Here is an 8,850-nt window from a genome sequence, read left to right as displayed (position 1 = left end):
AGACAATCCAATCCAATTATGGTGTTTAGAAATGGATGCTAACACACCACAAGGGGAGGGAAGAATAGAAGTTCATTGAATTAGACAAAGGGGAATGAAGGGAAGAGGGGGTGAGAATAGGAAAGATAGTAGAATGAATCAGACATAGCTTTACTATATACATATGTGAATACATGACCAGTAAAACTCCACATCATGAACAACCACAAGAATGGGAAGTTATACTCCAGGTATGTATAATCTGTATGTATAACACATTATTCTGTCATGTATATCTAAAAAGACAAATAAAAAATGGAATATTTGAGAGGTGATTAGTATTATATAAGTTCATTAAAATAGAGACCCCATGATTGAATCTTGGTGGCTTTATCAGAAAAGAGTGACAGATCAGAATAGACACACATATACAGGCATGCTCACTATCTCTTGTTATGAAATGACCTGTGCCTCCTTGGGACTCTTCCAGCAAGAAACCATCACCAGATGCAACCCCTCAGTCTTAGACCACCATCATAAGCAAAAATAAACTTCCTTTCTTTATAAATGGTCTAATCTGTATTAATCTGTGTTACTGTGTTATTGGCAACTTAAAATTGACTAATATAAAGGTGAAAGACTTGTATGTTGAAAACTAAAAAACATTGCTGGAATAAAATAAAGACTATACATGTTAAGACACATACCCATTTAGACTTAAAATGACAATGAGACATGCACTGCATGAAGAGGCATGATGAAGAACATAGTAGGTGCAAATAAAAATCCTACCTCTATATGTTATAACATCAAGAGACCAAGTTTCTGCCTACCCTATAAATACCTTAGAAGCTATAAAACTTTGTCCTTTGCTTTACTCTCTCAGTTATTCTCCATTCTTTCTCAAGCAGAAGCCCCTAAGAAAGTCTTGTTTCTGCCTAAATTCTTTCCAGGTCTAGTTTTCATTTCTATTGACTCTGAATTTGACAACTATAGGTAATAATAATATATTGTATACATGAAAATTGTTGGGAGAATAGATATTAAATGTACTGAATTATAGAAATAAAAGGTAACTTTGTGAGGTAATGGTACGGTACGTTAAACAGCTTCATTATAGTAGTCATTTCAAAATGTATACATATGCTAAAACAAAACATTGTACATTATAAATAGATACAATTATTTTGGTCAAGTATACATTTTTTAAAAAAGAATTTAAAAGGCAAGATTCAACAATCCATGGATATACATATTTGAAGTAAAAGTATAAAAGTAAGAACTGGAAATATATACCAAATTCATGCTAATCCTTACTGTTTTTTTTTTGTGTGTGTGTGTGTATGTGTGGTGCTGGGGATTGAACCCATGGCCTTGTGGATGCTAGGCAAGCACTCTATCAACTGAGCTATATCCCCAGCCCAAATCCTTACTTCTAAGTGGGAAAAATGTGGTGATGAGATTGAGTTAGAGAATAACAAGGAATTCAGTCATACCTATAATTGTTTATTTCATTTTTACTTGTTTCTCAAGGAATAAGGGGAATATATAACCATTTTCTGTATTGCAGTTTTGGCATCTGCATCTTGTATTATTTTCAGTACTTATCTATAGTCTTTGAACTTTTAAACCTTAAAAAAGGAAAGCATAGTTCAAATATGACTGTGCTGGTGAAGTGATCCCAGATTTATATATATATATATATATATATATATATATATATATATATATATATATATATATATATATATATATATATATATTAGTTGTAGATGGACACAATACCTTTATTTTATTTGTTTTTATTTTCATGTGGTTTCGGGGAATGAACCCAGTGCCTTATGCATGCTAGGCAAGTGCTCTACCACTGAGCCACAACCCTGGCCCCATCCCTGATTTTTTAAAAATATTTTTAGTTGTAGATGAACACAATACCTTTATTTTATGTATTTATTTTTATGTGGTGCTGAGGATCAAACCCAGGGCCTCACATGTGCTAGGCAAGCACTCTACCACTGAGGTACAACCCCATGCTCTTATCCCTGATTTTAATAAGCAAATTTAGTACCTCTTTTCTCCCTATGCCCACTGGTTCTTCTCCCTGACATCTGCTGTTATATCACTAACTAAAACTTATTTAATAATCTATTTGCTCCCATGTTATTACTTGCATATGAAAAATATACAAAGAACAAACTTCCAGGACAGGCTGAAGGCTCTTTGGAGTCCTATCTCCCATATATTGAAGAGTAGGAATGTGCCTATCCAAGAGATAGTTAGATGATCTCTGGGCACTAGTAATGTGGATTCCTGATAGATGGGGCTCAGGTGTGTGCAGCTGGTGATGATTAATGAAAATGTGCACTTAGGAGCTGGGCATTTTATTATGTATGTTTACTCCAATTTTTTTTTTTACTCCCAGTGTGATAAGACATTTTCAAAAAGTGAACAACTAGTTCCCAAGGATATTGGTGCCAAACACCCCAGAACCACTCATTCTTGGCTCTTTCCCATGGGAATTTATCCAGGCTTCCAATGTGCCAAACCCTCAATTCCAGCTCACCTCCTGCCTTCCTGTTTTGTCATGTCCCATCCATGGCTTCCAAGGACCCTGGATACACTGGTATGTCCCATCTCAGACTGCCCCTCACCTCATGTGCTTGCTCTGGGAAACCTTTCCATCATACAGGCATGTCCTGATCTCTCCAGCCTGCCTTTCCCACCCAGCATAAATGTACACTCAGACTTCCTGAACTTAGGTTTTCTTAATTACAATGGGACTTTAGATAGATGAATCTACTCTCTCAAAATTTAATTTGTGCTCTGTGAAATCCACAGATATGACAAACGTATATCCAAACCACCATCTCAGTTTATAAAAGGAAAAGTAATACTTGGAGCCTAGGAAGAGTATGAGGGGGGCCAGGGTAGACACTGACTATTCTTGGAACCTCCAGGTTCTTCTGCTTCTGGCTGCTTCCCTGCAGCCAGAACCATCCTCAGCTCACTTTTGGTAAGTAATTAAATTGTTTAGTCCAATCAGAGTGACTGGAGCTGAAGTCCAGTCATGAGTATTTTTGAAGAACCTCAGGTTGTTATTATACATAGCCAGGGTAAGAACAATTGCTTTTGATTTGAGTTCCATGAGAAAAAGGATATCTGAAGGATGTGTCAAGGTCTCCTGTGTCACCATTTGTGTCTGACACCTAGCTCAAGGAATGGCATAAAGCTGGCAGCTTGTCTTGTGTCATCCTGAAACAGCACCTGTGATACTCCTGTTAATATTAACTTGAGCTCATCCATTTCATAAGACTGTCAAGGAACTAAACTAAGTCACAACCAGCTACAGACCTGGTGATAGCAGCAGGCTCTTCTGGAAGGTTATGTAAGTCATAGATTTTTATCTTCATTCTCAGAGGCTACATCCCTAAAAGGTCTAGTTTGGTTTCCTATAGAGAGAACTCCTGATCACTGATTTGCACATAGCACCATCATGGAGAAAGTGATGGGCTACATCATATAAAATAAACATTAGTATATTTGGGGGGCCAAGTACTCTGTGCACATATTGTCTGAAATTATTCTTTGTTATGATGACTGTGATAGGTAATTTTATATGTCTACTTTGCTAGGCTATAATGTCCAGTTTGGGGTTGCTGTGAAGGTGTTATTAAATGTGATGAACATTTTAATCAATAAACTTTGAGTGAAGCAGATTACCCTTCAGTTGAAGGTTTTATGAAAAAGGAATGAAGTCTTTGAAAAAAGACAAAAATTTACCTCCAGACTGCTTTGAACCTGACAATGCAACATAAACTCTTTCCTGGGATTCCATCCTGCCAGCCTTGCTGATTTCAGACTTGTCAACCTCCACAATCATGTAAGTTAATTTTCTAAAATTCCTCTCTCTCTCTCTCTCTCTCTATATATATATATATTTATATTTCTCTCTACATAGATAGGTAGGTAGATAGATAGATAGATAGATACAATATAATCTTGTTCTCAGGCTCCCTAATATCATGAGTAATGATGTTGTGAACATTTATCTGAAGTAGCTTATGGAATTGAAAAAAAAATGTTACTTTATTTTCCTATAACTTCACTGAACATTTATCTTGACCATGCAACTCTTCTAATAGCATATCAACTTCTTTAGTCATTTATTAAAATTTCCTTCCTCTTTGGTTGACTATATGGCCCAAATCAAGATTTTTCCCACCTTTTTATTACTACCTCATGATGATTTAACTAACATAAAAGGTAAGATTTACTCATGAATTGGCTTGATATCAGGGGATAAATTTCTTGTCCAAGGTAGTGAACATTCGTTTACATTGGCTTCTGCTAATATTTCCTTTCCACAGTGGCTGCTGTCCATCTCCACAGGCATTGGTTCCATTTGTGTATGACCTGCCCTGACCTTCATAGGGGCCTTTTAATATAACATTCTCTTGATGCCCACTCAAGCTTTCTTTCAATTCTCTGGTTCTTCTTTAATGTTTTAGGGTACCCCTTGGGACATAAAGACTCAGCTACTCTCCCTACACCATGTGGGGCTTCCAGGGTTTCTATGAGGTTATCCTCATGTACATGTACTTCCACACTTCTCTAAACCTTTGCTTCTATTCTAAAATACTATGTTGGATGTATGGCTTATCCATACAGGTTTCAGACATCCAAGATGACATCCTAGAAATTAAGGCAAGATATTATAATTATCTGGAATTTATTTTGGCCTCTTCACTTGGGACTCAGCATAGGCAGATAGAGGAGACAGGTCAGAAACAGGTTGTAGGTTCCTTTTTCAAAGGCTGGTATATTTGCTAATCACTGCTGTTTACAGTGGGTGGAACAGGAATATGGTACAGTGGTTTCTACTGGAATATGGAAATGTATTTTTTCCTGGAGATATGAGCTTTAAAGTAGTCTCTGATATGTGTGCCTAAGTGGAAGCCATGCCCAAGACCCATGACTAAAAGGAGACAAAGATGAAACAATAAGTCTGCTCTGAGGATGCATGCATTTTAAGTTACATCCATTACTAATGTATTCATGTGCTTTAGGAACACTGAGACATCAGAGCAAACTTCAAGAGGGTGAAAGTTACTTTGGAATTGATGATCAGGTCTTGGGTCTAGAGGACTAAGTCCCTCCAAAAAAGTACACAAAGGCTTTCTTGGCCTCTGGCATAAATTTCTTTGGTGCAGAGAAAACTCAAGTTAATGAATAAGATAAATGATCTCCATCCAGGGGTGTCAAATTGATTGACTTTGTGTAGTTCCCTCACAGTGATTTTTAATCTGGTCCTTAGAAAATGATTGCAAATTCCTTGATAGGCAAGGTTAATTAAGTAGTTTGAGAAAGTGATATACACCTCTGAGGCAAGGTTACCTAATTTGGATGAAAAGAGTTTTGTGTATCAAAAGACTTACTCAAGAGAGTGAAGAAACCACCAGATAATTGTATAAAATATTTTCAGATAATTTCTGATAAGAAATTATTATCCAGAATATATAAAGAACTCCTATAATTCAATAACAGCAACAATGAAAATCACCCAATTAAAATATGGGAAAATTTTAATTTTATTTTTATTTCTTTTCTTTTTTAAAAGAAAGAGGAGAGAGAGAGAGAGAGAGAGAGAGAGAGAGAGAGAGAGAAATTTTTTTTGATATTTATTTTTCAGTTCTTGGCAGACACAACATCTTTGTTTGTATGTGGTGCTGAGGATCGAACCCAGGCCGCACGCATGGCAGGCAAGCGCACTACCGCTTGAGCCACATCCCCAGCCCCTTATTTTTATTTCTACTAGGAAGATATAAAAATGGCCAGAAAGCACTGAAAAGATGCTGAACATCATAGTCTTAGGGAAATGCAGACTGAAATCATAAAGGGACAGTATTTTATACCCATTAGGATAAGTACTATTTTAAATAATGGAAAAGAAGTGTTGGAGAAGATGTAGAGAAGTAGGAATGCTTGGATATTGTTAATGGGAATGAACAAATGTACAAATTCCGTGGAAAACAGTTTGGTATTTCCTTAAAATATTAAACATAGAATTACTGAAGTGTCCAGCAACTTTGCTTCAAGGTAGCTATCCTAAAGAACTGAAGGCAATGACTCAAACCAATGCTTGTATACCAATGTTCTTAGAAGCATCATTCACGATAGGCAAAACCTAGATGTTCATTAACAGATGACTAAATGAAAATAATGTGTTGCATACATTCAATGAAATTCAGCCACAAAAATGAAGTTCTGACAAAACCTATAATAGGAATGAACCTTGAAATCATTCTAAGTGAAATAATCTATGAAAGGACAAATATTATGTGGTTTCACTTAGATGAGGTTCCTGGAATATTCAAACTCATTGAGTCAGATGGTAGAATAGAATTCACATGAGGAAGGTGGTGATGATAGTAGTGAGAAAGGGGAGTTGTTGTTTAATCAGTATTGTTTTAATTTGGGATGATAAAAATATTCCAGAAATGGAGAGTGGTAATAATTGCCCAACATTGTGAATTTACCTGATGCCAATAATTGTACTTTATCCATATTTTTATTGGTACATTATAGTGGTATATAATGGTGGGGTTTGTTTGGGCACATATTATGTGCACAAAATTTAGCAATATAACTTGCCCAATATCCTTTCCCAGTATCAATAATTGTACTCTTAAAGGTGGTTGAAATATTTTTTTAACAAAACAAAACAAACTTACAAATTTGCTTTTGCATTCCTAAAAAAATATTCTACACATAATAAAGTGTCCTGGATAGCATGGGACAAACCTTGTACTAAACCTTGTGAGGAATATGAAATAAGCATATTAGCTTTCCCTAACTAGGCCTAAAAATCACTCGAGAGCCAAGTTTTATGAACATTAAGTTGGTGTTCTCTGAATAAATGAAAGCATATTCTGATGTGCACAAGATGCCTGACTGGGAAGCAGAAAGAAAAAAATAGAAATTAGATATATCAATAAATATGTAAATTTATAATAAATGAGTATGCATAAATATATAAATGCAGATTTTCTCAGATCAGAGATTTATCAAGGAGCTGGTTAAAACAATTTTAAATCATCAAAATTTGGGGGAATATGAATTTATATTCTCTCACAATAATTATCTATGGTTAGTAAAAGTTAACTTTTAGAATAACAAAAATGAACAAAGAGATAGAATGGAAGAGTGCAAATTAACACATTTAATTTGACCAGAACAATAATAGATATGATATATCAAGAGTTTACTATGTTGCAGTCAGTATGCTAAGCGTTTTGTACATATTATCTCAATTTTTATGACAACCCTATGCAGGAATGTGGCAGAGGCAACTAGCTGTCCTGCTCCTACCTCCATAGTGAAGGGTTATTTCTGGTAAATGCACCCAATGAGGGACTACATTTTCTATCCATCCCTATGCAATCAAATGCATTAATGTGATCAGTACTCATGGTAAACTAAACAATGGTCCCTAAAGGTATATACATCCTAATCTGTGGAACCTATTAATCGTACTTTATATGGCGAAAGGGACTTTGTCAATGAAGAAAGTTAAGGATTTTGAGTGATTATTTTGTATTACTCAGATGAGTCCTAAATGTAATCACAAGTGAACCTTTAAGAGGGAGACAATGGGATATTTTCTCACAAAGGTAGTGTAATGATGAAGTCAGAGAGAGATTTGAAGATGCTGTGTTGCTGGATTTGAGGTTGGATGAAGGGGCTATAGTTCAAGGAATGCAAGGTATGCTGCACTTGAAGTTGAAAAGGACAAGGGAATTGATTCTCTTCTAGTGCCTCCAGATAGGGAACACATCTGTTGGCATGTATGTTTCTGTCCAGAAAATATGTTTTCTGTTTCTGACCTCCAAAACTATAAGGAAATCAGTTTCTCTCATTTTAAGCCCTTGAGTTTGTAGTAATTTGTTACAGAAGCCATCAGAAGCTAATATAGTTCCCATCAAAGAAAAATGGGCAGAATATGACCAGGGCCACAAAGCTATTTGCAAAGACCCTACGTATTTTGACCTCATAAACCTCTTTCTCCATAAAATTGTATGTTATGACTGCGTTGATACAAAAATGAATATAATCTAGGTTCAAATCATAATCGTATGTCTGTTATTATTACGTTCATTTTTCTTCTTTTAAAAAATCAATTTAAATTAAAACATATGGGCTCATAAAAATATCATAAGACACAGGCCTTGGGACTACTGTACCTCATAGGTAAGTCAGAGCTGTATGACACTTTGAACCATGGAGGTTATGAGTCCAGAGTGCCTTCTACACTTTCTCTTTCTTGAAAGAGTTAACAGAAGAAAGACATTTTGTGTTTTCTGAGGCACCATGTGAAGGAAAGTTACTTGTATCTTCCAATACTTACATAGAACTGTTACATAAGTGAAAAATGAGCATTTGTTGTTTTAAGTCACAGAAAGACTGGAGTGCATTTGTAACAGCAGATAACACCAGAATAATGAATATAGAAACTGTCTTTTGAAGTGGAATTCATCTATAATGAAAAACTTTACTGCATAGTTTGCTTAGTGGTCAATTTATATGAAGTGAATAAGCTAACACTGAAAACTAGAGATATGGATACCCAAGTTGTACAGTGGCAAAATATTGGGTGAAATCATAATACGTGATAACTTGGAAGTCACACCAAAGACTTGCTAAGCCCAAATCTCTAGAAGGAGAAACTAGATAACAGAATGTTGATAAACGTATGTTAGTTGTTACTAGCTGCATTTAGCAAGATGTGCAAAAAACTGGGTGCACATGGGTTAAAAATCGGCTATTTTGAAATTAAAGCAATAGAATCTAAAAATTAATGGCCAAATTAGTCTT

General features: G+C 35.4%; 1 long non-coding RNA gene across 14 annotated transcripts in view; it reads left to right on the top strand.

The window, feature by feature from the left end:
- Window positions 1-3,311: 3,311 nt before the first annotated feature.
- LOC124076710 (uncharacterized) overlaps window positions 3,312-8,850 on the top strand; it is a 170,100-nt gene continuing 164,561 nt past the window's right edge. For 13 of the 14 annotated variants that reach the window (XR_009224595.1, XR_006846427.2, XR_006846423.2 and 10 more), the window contains exons 1-2: window positions 3,312-3,364; window positions 3,612-3,859. This is a non-coding gene — a long non-coding RNA (uncharacterized LOC124076710). The remainder of the gene's footprint in view (window positions 3,365-3,611; window positions 3,860-8,850) is intronic. The other variant, XR_006846425.2, reaches the window with a different exon arrangement.

Source organism: Marmota monax, unplaced genomic scaffold (assembly GCF_021218885.2).
Source record: "Marmota monax isolate L192 unplaced genomic scaffold, Marmota_monax_Labrador192_F-V1.1 WCK01_AAM20220418_F8-fsc00050, whole genome shotgun sequence".
NCBI lineage: Eukaryota > Metazoa > Chordata > Mammalia > Rodentia > Sciuridae > Marmota > Marmota monax.
The sequence above is the reverse complement of the archived record's forward strand: the minus strand, read 5'-3'. Positions and strand labels throughout refer to the sequence as shown.